Genomic DNA, 11,759 nt, shown 5'->3' with positions numbered 1-11,759 from the left:
TCCGCCCATGGCGGCCGGAGGTGCACCCATGCCACCCGTCGCCGTGGTCATCCGCGGCGGCAAGAAGAGGCTGCGCGCGAGGCCGATGCTCGGCGGAGCTCTGGCGGTGGCGAGGCCACCGCTCCCCGCGCTAGGGTTTCCGGCGGCGGCGGCGGCGGGGGAGGGGCCGCGGCTGTACAGTGGGGTGAGCGGGGTGCCGGCGCGTACGTCCATGGGTGCAGTTTGCCGGCGCCGGCGCGCGCAGGACGTAGGAGGCGGAGAGGAGAGAGTGCGGCGCGAGCGCTCGAGTGTGGCGCGCACGAAAGCGGGCGCCCCAAATACACCGCGCGAGATAGCGAATCCGACCGCTCGTCTAACTCCTTATAACGCACGCGCGGTTATTGCGCGCCCGCTGGAGCCACCCTCCGGGTTGCGGGCGCTAAAATGGCCTAACTTTCGGCGCGATGCTTGTTTATGTTGGAGATGCTCTAAATAGTACCAGCACTGCATGCATTCTTCAAGCAACAGCAAAACAACAAGTGGAGAAAATGGGTGCCTTCACCGTTCTTCTGGCCATGCTGCAGCTGGTCCTGCATGCAATTCTCCAGTTCCTCGTTGGGATGTCGGGAGATGGCGCCCTCGCTGTGTCGTGGCGCCATGAGGCGGACTGCTGGAGTGGGAAGGCATTATTTGCAATGGAGATGGGGCCGTCACTGAGATCTCCCTGGCATCTAGAGGATTCGAAGGGAGCATCTCGCCGTCCCTTGCCGACCTCACCAGCCTGCTGCATGTCAACCTCTCGCACAACTCCTTCTCTGGTGGCCTTCTGCCGGAGCTCGTGCACTCCGGGAGCATCGTCCTTGATGCCAGCTTCAACCGTCTCAACGGACTGCTGCCCGAGTTGTCATATTTGTTTACTACCGAGCGGCCTCTGCAGGTACACGACATCTCAAGCAACCAGTTCGGCTCAGAATTTCCAACAGCCACATGGAAGGTGATGAAGAATCTGATCACGCTCAACGCCAGCAATAACAGCTTCACTGGGCACATACCGTCTTCTCTTTGCATTGGCTTAACATCTTTAGCTTTGCTTGATCTCTATTGAGCGGCGACATTCCAAACAAACTGGGTAATTGCTCCCAGCTCAAAGTGCTCAAGGCTGGCAACAACCACCTAACGCCTTGTTCGGTTCTTATGAATTTAATCCACTAGGGGGTCCAATCCCTGCAGGGATTGGGTGAACCCCTTCCCTGCTAATCCCTGTTATCCCCTTCCGCAGACACCCACTGCTACAAATACGCGTTCGTTTTTGTCGCCTCGCTCTGCAGAGATGGGAGAGAGGAGAGTTGCGCTTCGCTGGGGATTCCTTCCATGGGGTGCTAGACGGTGATTAGTTCCGCGTGAATTTGAAGAGGTTTCGGTCGGGGAAAGAACACGCGGGGCTTAAACGAACGAAGGAATATGGTCAGGCAAGGTTTATTCCCCAGCGAGGGTAATCCGCGTGGACCCCATGGATTCGACTCAAAACCACGCGGGGCTGGGCGTAACCGAACGAGGCCTAAGTGGGATTCTCCCTGTTGAAATCTTCCGCGCTGCCTTGCTGGAGTACCTCTCCTTCCCCAGCAATGGTTTTGCAAGGAGAACTTGATGGAGCACAAATGGTCAAACTCAGTAATCTAGCTACTCTTGACCTTGGAGGGAACCATTTTAGCGGCAACATCCTAGAGTCCATAGGTCAGCTCAGGAGGCTGGAGGAGCTCCATCCGGGTAGTAATAACATGTCTCGGAGCTGCCATCAACTCTGGGTAACTGCACAAATCTCAAAACCATTGATCTGAAGATCAATAACTTCAGTGGAGATCTAGGCAAGGTAAGCTTCGTTACCCTACACAATAAAAAAACTTTAGATCTCATGATGAATAATCTGAGTGGCATAGTTCCAGAAAGCATTTGCTCATGCAGTAATCTGACTGCACTCCGGCTGTCAGTCAATAATTTCCATGGTGAGATCTCACCAAGAATAGGCAATCTGAAGCACCTGTCCTTCCTATCACTTGTTAGAAACTTCTTCATGAACATCACAAAAACTTTGCATGCCCATAAGAGCTGTAGGAACATCAGTGTCATGCCACGCGATGAAAAACCATTGACGGTTTCAAGAATCTTCAATATCTCTCCATTGACCATTGTTTGTTGACTGAAAGGATAACTATTTGGTTATCAAAGTCACAAATCTTAAGATCCTAGACTTATTCCGCAATAGACACCGGATCAATGCCAAGCTGGATCAACTCCCTAAACCACCTCTTCCGTCTGGATGTGTCTAACAACAGTCTTAGGCTTCGTTCGGTTGTCTCATGGTAGAATCCACCTGTGGTTTCTAACCTCCCAGGGAATTGGTGATCCCGATCTGTCACCCAATCCCCACCATTCCCACATCCATATAAAATCGCTTCCGTTCGGTTTCTTCCCTGCTGACTAATACACAAGGACCACACAGCCGCTTCCGCGGCGGAGGAGGCAGCGGCGGGGAGCGCGACCATGCGAGGAGAGGCCTCTGCGCCGAACCGGGGGACGGGCGGAAGCGGGGCGGCGGCGGCGAGGAGAGGCCTCTGCGCCGGACCGGGGGACGGGCGGAAGCAGGGCGGCGGCGTGTGGAGGGCGCGGCGGAGGGGAAGGAGGCGGGATGTGGCTCAGGAGGAGCAGTCGGAGAGGATCGAGGACGCCATCGCCCCGGAGCCTTGCGGGGAGCGGGGTTGGCGGCGGCGGCGACGGCCGCGAGGAGAGGAGAGGAGAGGCGCCTTCTTTTTTTGGGAGGAGAGGCGGGGGTTGATTCCACGGGAGGAGAGGTGGGGGTTGATTCCCCGCGTAAATCCCATGGTTTTGGAAGGGATCGGACGGGATTTAACCCCGGTCGGGTTTAACCGAAGACAGTTAACTGGTTCACGGGGATTTAATCCCGGTCGGGGCAAAAACCCCGGGGTTTGACCGGGTTTCAGCTTCGATTCCGGCGGGGGTGGGCGTAACCGAACGAAGCCTTATAGGAAAAATCCCAGTCACTTTGATGGAACCGCAATACTAAAATCAGACCAGCCCGCCATTTGTTGGTATCCAAGCCTCCTTGACCTTGGTATACTTATTTATGCTGTGGATCCATCAACACTTCAATACCACATAGGCCCTGTTTGGAACCACAATAGATTATAATAATCTGGATTATGAAGATAGATTATATAATCTGGTTTATTAAAATAATCTAGATGAACATGTTTGGAAGTTAGATTATATAAACTGTAATTCAGATTTTACATTGCATAATGACCTATCTGCCCATTGTTTTTTAAAGAAAAAGGAGGGTGGCGGTGACAGAAATGTAATTATCTCCAACTTTACAAGGGTAATGGGTCATTAGCAATTCATAATTTGATTTTAGCTCGGGTAGAGTAGATTGTGAGTTTTTGATAATCTGCCCATCTAGTTTTTATAATCTACACCATAATCTGTCTTGTTTGAAGACATAATAGATTATAAAAACTGGATTATATAATCTGATTGGTTCCAAACAGGGCCATAGTCATTGCTTGGGCCGAAGGGCTGAATTCGAATCTCGGTAACAATAAATTCACATGTGTGATTCCACAAGAAATTGGTCAGCTAAAAGCACTCCTTTACCTGAACTTGAGTTTCTGCGGGCTGTTTTTATGTTTTTATCTGCTGGCTGTTTTATTTAAAAAAAATGAAATGTGCCCATACGCGAGTGCAAATGTGAAATGCATCCGTCCACGTTCGACGCACAAAAATGGACATCGGCGTCTGCCTAGCCGGCCGAAACGGACAAAATCAACGTCCGTTTGGGTTGCCACGTTGGAGTTGGCCTTAGCCCCCATTGTATTTTGGATCAGACTTTGACCTTTGATTTAACTACCAAAATATAAGTTAATATCATTGGAAACCACTTTTAAATATGAATCCGACAACATAAGTTTTATGACATACAACTTATATTTTGTTAGTCAAATATATGATCAAAATTGGGCACAAAATACGAAGGTGACCAATAAACCCGGACGGAAAGTCACAACCAAAGCCTAACTAAACACCCATGTAGCTTTACACTCAAGTTCACATCCATGTGAACAACACGGCGGAGTAAAACAACCCTGTTTTGGCGTTCTAACTAGTTTTAAGGTATGTGTGGAACTTTTGATTGCGATCAAAGTGTACCCTTATCTTTTTTTTTTTTTTTTGCCATGATCAAAATGCTGGTCTTTGTTGGTTGGGAACCAACTCTTTGGTATGCCAACACGGCAATCTCTATTTTTGAGTCGCTCGACTAGTTGCGACTAGTCGTCGACTAGTCGATGAGTGAGTCGCACTTCCAAGGTCGACTCAACCTCTCGACTCGACTCTTGGGACGATGAGTCGCACTTCCAAGGTCGACTCGATTCTCGGGACGAACGATTTATTTTTTTAGCCCCACCTGTCATATGTTTTTCTTACTGTATTTGCTTGCCCACCCCCCCCCCCCCCCCCCGAAACCTAGATTGAACCAGCCACACACCCCAACCCATCCCCCCCCACCCCCACCCCCCGCCGCCGCGACCCAACCCTCTCCTTGCCAGCCGCCGCCACCCCTGGTTTGCTGCTTGTCCCCTCCCCTGGTTGCTGCTGCTGCTCGTCTCCTCCTCCCCTAGTTGTTGCTGCTGCTGGTCTGCTCATCGCCTCCTCTCCTGGTTGCTGCTGCTTAACTCACGTCGAACTCGTCGCATGTCGACTCGTCGACCATGAGTGCTGAAGACTGCATCTGAGGCCAAATTAGCCGCCTGAAAATAATTAGCTAGCAAGAGAGGTAGGCAGTGCATGAAGCAAATTAAAGAAAAGGAATTGTCATTACAATGTCCTGAAAAGGACTTAATCAAGAACAGTTGTTTAACAGGTGAACTGGAGCTGACAAGTAGTGAAAGCAGGAATGTCTATCTCATGTGCAGACATCTGCATGCAGTATTTTTTTTTTGTCCAAAAAGAAAAATAAAAAGAGGAAAAACATACATAGGGAGTTGAAGCTCAAAGCTTCTTTGCCACAAAAGAACAGATGAGTAATCCATGGGCACTCTTTGTGCATCTGAAATATATGGATGATGCATAAATGCCTTGCTTTTGTTCCAGGACATCTCCCAAGGAATTAACATAAATAAGCATGAGAAAAAATACAACCATAAAGGAGTTTTCAAACTGAAATGATGGGTATTAATTCATACAGCTGACAGAAAACAACCTCACATAATAATTGTCGAGCAGAATATCTCCCATACACATGAAACATGTTTCAAAATTTAGGTTGGTACCCCCTGGCCAAAACTAGGTTGGTGGTACCCCCTGGGCCAAAAACTAGGTTCGTTGCCCCTGGGCCCTTGGTACCAATGCCAGCTGTCACTAGCACATGCCATAGACACGTGGTAATAAGTCTGGAGGAAGACCACCACCTATATCTATACACTCTTGCGTAGCAATGCAATGAATAGGTCAGGCAAGATGACTAATGTAGTAATTAACCTTACTCTCTTCAGGCATTTACGCTTAAACATGAAACTTGGGCAGTGAGATAATAGATTGATTTCTTGCTACTTGAAATTTTTGGACTAATTGGTTATTATTTAATCCATACATAACTAAGTGAAATCTTTATAAACTTGTTTATAGGGTTTTATTATAGCTATAATGGATAGTCACGGATGTTGCTTTCCTATGCTGGTGGCACTGTCCTTTTGTGGACCGACCGACCGTGGCCCCGGGCCCTGAGGTGCACCCATGACAAGAAATAGAGAATCTTATGAATGGTGTTCAGTAGCTCCGATGTGCAACTAAATCCACTGCTAGGTGATAACGTATTGAGCACTGCATACATTATCCAAGCAATAGCAAACAAAGAAGGGGGAAGGAACACTAACCAATGTGTTCATTCACTGTTCCTCCGGTCGTGCTGCAGCTGTTCCTGCTGCTCTTCTTGGCCTCTCCCGCCACCGCATGCACCGAGCAGGAGAAGCACAACCTCCTCCGGTTCCTTGACGGGCTGTCATGTGATGGTGGCCTCACCACGTCGTGGCGTAACAACGGTGCAGACTGCTGCGAGTGGGAAGGCATCTCCTGCAATGGAGATGGGGCCGTCACTGGGGTCTCCCTGGAGTCTAAAGGACTTGAAGGGCCCATCTCGCCGCTCCTCAGTAACCTCACCAGCCTGCTGCGCATCAACCTCTCGCACAACTCGTTCTCCAGTGGTCTTCCGGCGGAGCTCATGTTCTCCGGAAGCATCATCGTCCTCGATGTCAGCTTCAACCGGCTCAACGGACCGCTGCCCGAGCTTCCGCCTTTGGTTACCACCGACCGGCCTCTGCAGGTACTCAACATCTCAAGCAACCAGTTCAGCTCACAATTTCCATCAGCCACATGGAAGGTGATGAACAATCTGATCGCCCTCAACGCCAGCAATAACAGCTTCACTGGGAACATACCATCTTCTCTCTGCCTTGGGTCACCATATTTAGCATTGCTTGACCTCTGTTACAACCAATTGAGTGGTGACATACCAAACACGTTGGGTAATTGTTCCAACCTCAAAGTGCTCAAGGCTGGCAACAACAACCTAAGTGGGATTCTCCCTGCTGAAACCTTCCGTGCTACCTCGCTGGAGTACCTCTCCTTCCCCAACAATGGTTTACAAGGAGAACTTGATGGAGCACATATTGTCAAAGTCAGTAATCTAGCTACTCTTGACCTTGGGGGGAATCACTTCAGTGGCAAGATTCCGGAGTCGATAGCCCTGCTCAAGAGGCTGGAGGAGCTGCATTTAGGTAGCAATAACATGTCTGGGGAGCTGCCATCAACTCTGGGCAACTGTACAAATCTCAAAACCATCGATCTGAAGATCAACAATTTCAGTGGAGATCTAGGCAAGGTAAACTTCTCCGCCCTGCAGAATCTAAGAAGTTTAGATCTCATGAGGAATAATTTCAGTGGCATAATTCCAGAAAGCATTTACTCATGCAGCAATTTGACTGCACTGCGGCTGTCGGCCAACCATTTCCATGGTGAGATCTCACCGAGAATAGGCAATCTGAAGCACCTGTCCTTCCTATCACTTGTTAGAAACTCCTTCACAAACATCACAAAAGCTTTGCATGCCCTTAAGAACTGCAGGAGCATCAGCACTCTGCTTATTGGCACAAACTTCATGGATGAGGCCATGCCACAAGATGAAACCATTGACGGTTTTCAGAATCTTCAGTTTCTGTCCATGCACCAGTGCTCGTTTACTGGAAGGATACCTACTTGGTTATCAAAGCTCACAAATCTGAAGATACTAGTGTTATCTAATAATCAACTCGCTGGACCAATGCCAAGCTGGAACAACTCCATAAACCACCTCTTCCATCTGGATGTATCAAACAACAGTCTTTCTGGGGAAATCCCAATCGCCCTGATGGAGATGGCAATGCTAAAATCAGACAAGCCTGCCATCTATTTGGACCCAAGCCTCCCTGATCTACCAATTTATATGTACCCCTCACTTCAGTACCGCATGGGCAGTTATTGGCCTAAAGTGCTGAATCTCGGTAAAAATAAATTCACAGGTGTGATCCCACAAGAGATTGGTCATCTGAAAGCACTCCTTTACCTGAACTTGAGTTTCAACAACTTTTATGGAGAGATCCCACAATCAATCTGCAGCCTCACGAACCTCCAGGGGCTAGATTTGTCTAATAACCATCTCACGGGTGCAATCCCTGTGGCATTGGAGAATCTTAACTTCCTTTCGCGATTCAACGTTTCTAACAATGATCTAGAAGGATATATTCCAGCAAAAGGCCAGCTGAGCACCTTTCAGACGTCTAGCTTTCACGGGAACCCAAAGCTGTGCGGCTCCGTGCTTATTAACCATTGCAGTTCAGTTGAAGCAGCTCATGTCTCCATCATCTCTGCACAACAATGCAGCAATAAGGTCATATTCGTGATTGCATTTGGTGTTTTCTTTGGGGTTGGAGTGCTATATGATCAGTTAGTATTTTTCAGATATTTTGGCTAAGCCCACTTCAACTGTAATATAGTCTAGTATGATGTATGCCATGGATAAGGTAGTTTGCACATTGGTACCTTGCTGAATAATACAGGTACATGATGTATGTTTCTCTAGCCAGCAGGTTTGTTAAGAGATGTACGAATATGGCTGCTGGTATAAAAATTGGACCTCTTCTTGCGGTTAACTCTACCCCAACTTCTAAGCGAGAACACTAATAAGACAGACAACTGGCAGACATATGGTTTTAAAACAGGGTGGTCCGCCTTTTTTTTTTTGGAAAAATAGCATAAAAGGCAAAATGCAGCTTCATCCTTGGTAATATATTCGATCCAAGCATGTTATTTAAGTTTCATCCAAGTATGTTTGTGAAACCAAAACAGACTGAATTTCCGAACTCTATTCCTATTTATATTATTTTTCAAATTCATGCACATAGATTTGAGTGGACCTTTAAGAATATGTGCAGGTTGTTTGGTTTGCCCTTCAACGAAATTTGGGTTAGGCATAGCCTTCTCCGCAACATGTTTCCGGAAAAGAGAAGCAATGTCTCGTATCCCCTGCATTCTTGAACAATTCTACAAAAATGATTACGTTCTATCAGTCCCTGCATTCTATCAAGTATCAATCATATAATTGGACAAGGACAAATGAATTGGTCAATATAAAGTTTGAATCAGAAAATTGGGGAATGGAGCTAACTGTACGGCTGTACCTATGTGTTGTGTTCAGTCGTTGGATGGTCGGAGGGCTGGCTGGTGGCTGCAGGCTATTGCTGTAGTTGCAGGGCAGGGTGCACGCCTCACGTGGTCACACCTTCACAATTCCGGTCATTGATCCGCGGACTGGGCGACTGGCCGCTAGGGGCAGTGGACTGCGCGGGCACGGCAGCAGAGTGCTGGGAAGGGCGCATCCAGGCACGGAGGGACAGAGACGCGAAGGGTTGGATGCGGCGACGGCAAGTGGCCGGCGAGGAGTGGATCACGGAGACAGGCGGGCGGCGGCTGACGGCGAGCTCAGATTGGAAGAGTGGGAGGAGGCGGCAGAGTGGGAGAGGCGGAAGAGGGGAATCGCGGGACCTCCTATGCGCCGCTAGTTGCGGCAACTGCCGAGCGGACCCACACGGGGTCGCCCCGACACGGCCGGCCAAGTTAGCGATCAGTAGCGAATCTGGAAAACACAAAAAAAAATTAACAACCAGCACTTGAAAAATCTGAAACATTTCAACAAAAATATAATAATATTTTTTCTAAATTCCGTAACGCTTTTTCAAATTCCAAAACATTTTTTAAATTTTGGAACATTTTTTCGAATTCCTGAACATTTTTTAAATTCTAGAACATTTTTTCAAATTCTGGAACATTTATAAAAGTTTCAAATATTTTTTCAAATTTCGGAACATTTCTTTTGAAAAATTCGAAACATTTTATTAAAAATATCAGAACATTTTTTAAAATTCCGAAATACTTTTTCAAATTCAGAACATTGTTTTGAATTCTGGAACATTTTTAAAAATTCCTGAACATTTTAAAAATTCTGGCACATTTTTCAAATTTCAGAATAGTTTTTAAATTCTGAAACATTTTTTCAAATTCTGATTTTTTTTAAAAAAAATTGGAACATTTTTTGCAAATCCAGTACCTTTTTAGAACATAAACAGAAAAAAAGAGTAAAGAAAAAAAGAAAACAAAAAAAACTGGTTCAGGGAATCTTCTATAAAGTTCCCAAAAACCGACTGAAAACCTCTAGAAGGTTCCCAAAACCGGAGGTGTTGGCATGTAAACGGGATGACCCATTACCAAACGCTAGCTGGGTGCCCTGTACGAAGCCTCGACACGGCGACGCAGAGAGTGACAAATAAGGAATTCCGGGAATAGCGGATGGGTTCACGCTACACGTGGCCATGGGATACCCGGCCCCGCTGGCCCAACACGACTCATGCCGAGCGGACGCACAGGGGGTCGCCCCGACTCGGCCGGCCGAGTTAGCGACCAGTAGCGAATCTGGAAAAAAAAAAATTTAGCGACGAGCAGTTGAAAAATCTGAAACATTTCAATAAAAAATATCATAACATGTTTTCTAAATTCCGTATCGCTTTTCAAATTTTGGAACATTTTTTAAAATCTGGAACATTTTTTCGAAATCCTGAAGATTTTTAAAATTCTAGAACATTTTTTCAAATTCTGAAACATTTTTTAAATTACGGAACATTTTTCAAATTCCGGAACATTTTTTCAAACTCTGGAACGTTTTTCAAATTCCATAAAATTTATAAAGTTTTCAAAGATTTTTCAAATTTCGGAACATTTCTTTTGACAAATTCGAAACATTTTATTAAAAATATCAGAACATTTTTTAAAATTCTGGAAGATTTTTTCAAATTCAGAACATTTTTATGAATTCTGGAACATTTTTAAAAGTTCCTGGACATTTTTAAAATTCTGGCACATTTTTTAAATTTCAGAACATTTTGCAAATTCCGAAAGATTTTTTCAAATTCCGATTTTTTAGAAAAATTCAAAACATTTTTTGCAAATCCAGAACCTTTTTAAAACAGAAACTAAAGAAAAAAGAGTAAAGAAAAAAGAAAACATAAAAAACCGGTTTAGGGAATCTTCCATAAAGTTCCCAAAACCGGATGAAAACCTCTAGAAGGTTCCCAAAACCGGAGGTGCTGGCATGTAAACGGGCTGACCCATTACCAAACGCTAGTTGGGTGCCCTGTGCGAAGCCTCGACACGGCAACGCACAGAGCGTCAAATAAGGAATTCCGGGAATAGCGGATGGGTTCAGGCTACACGTGGCCATGGGATACCCGGCCTCGTCGGCCTGACGCGATTGATGTCGAGCGGACCCACAGGGGGTCGTGTGTGAGATGCCATTTTGAGAGTTCTTTTCCTAGTGATCCATGCTGCCATGATAGATGTTATTAGTAGAATGTTGTAGTGCATCTGGACCACTATTGGCTCATGCCTTGTTTGAGCATTTTAGATTTATGTAGCTTGTTGTTTTAGGGTGTGGAAAATGCCATGTTGCTGTTTTTGACAGATTATGACTATTTCTTGTGTACCTTGTATTTGTTGAACCGTTGCTCCGTTTTGGTCGTGTCTGGTACGCCCATTTTGCATCATGCTTTCATGTTGATATTTATCACTTTTTGGGCTGTTATTACACTTCACGGTACAATACTTATGCCTTTTCTCTCTTATTTTGCAAGGTTTATATGAAGAGCGAGAATGCCGGCATCTGGAATTCTGGCTTGAAAAAGGAGCAAGTTTGAGATACCTATTCTCCGCAACTCCAAAAGCCGTGAAATCAACGAGGATTTATTTTGGACTTTATAAAAAATACTGGGCCGAAAAAGTACCAGAGGGGAGCCAGCAGGAGGCCACAAGTCTGCTAGGCGCGGCCTCCCCCCTGGCCGCGCCTAGGGGGCTTGTGGACTCCCTGGTGGCCCTCTGGCTCTTCTCTTTTGCTACAAGAAGGGTTTCGATCTAGAAAAATCAGGAGGAGGCTTTTCGGAGGATTCTCCGCCGTCACGAGGCGGAACTTGAGCATATCCAATCTAGAGCTCCGACAGGACGATCCTGCCGGGGAAACTTCCCTCCCGGAGGGGGAAATCGTCGCAATCGTCATCATCAACACTCCTCTCATCGGAGGGGACTCGTCACCATCAACATCTTCATCAGCACCATCTCATCTCCAAACC

General features: G+C 46.5%; 2 long non-coding RNA genes and 2 pseudogenes across 2 annotated transcripts; 2 read left to right on the top strand and 2 right to left on the bottom strand.

The window, feature by feature from the left end:
* Positions 1-443: 443 nt before the first annotated feature.
* Positions 444-2,040, top strand: LOC123405135 (annotated as a pseudogene).
* Positions 2,041-4,849: 2,809 nt separating this feature from the next.
* On the bottom strand, positions 4,850-6,016 carry LOC123404219. The gene is made up of 2 exons (XR_006611686.1): positions 5,928-6,016; positions 4,850-5,101 (listed from the first exon to the last, which is right to left on the bottom strand). It is a non-coding gene; the product is annotated as an uncharacterized LOC123404219 (long non-coding RNA).
* Positions 5,095-8,156, top strand: LOC123404217 (annotated as a pseudogene).
* LOC123404220 lies at positions 7,673-9,157 on the bottom strand. Its single transcript, XR_006611687.1, has 4 exons — positions 8,766-9,157; positions 8,502-8,628; positions 7,855-7,952; positions 7,673-7,760 (listed from the first exon to the last, which is right to left on the bottom strand). It is a non-coding gene; the product is annotated as an uncharacterized LOC123404220 (long non-coding RNA).
* Between the last annotated feature and the right edge of the window lie 2,602 nt (positions 9,158-11,759).

Source organism: Hordeum vulgare, chromosome 6H (assembly GCF_904849725.1).
Source record: "Hordeum vulgare subsp. vulgare chromosome 6H, MorexV3_pseudomolecules_assembly, whole genome shotgun sequence".
In the NCBI taxonomy this organism is placed as follows: domain Eukaryota; kingdom Viridiplantae; phylum Streptophyta; class Magnoliopsida; order Poales; family Poaceae; genus Hordeum; species Hordeum vulgare.
Note: the sequence above shows the minus strand (reverse complement) of the source record. Positions and strands in the feature narration are given on the sequence as shown.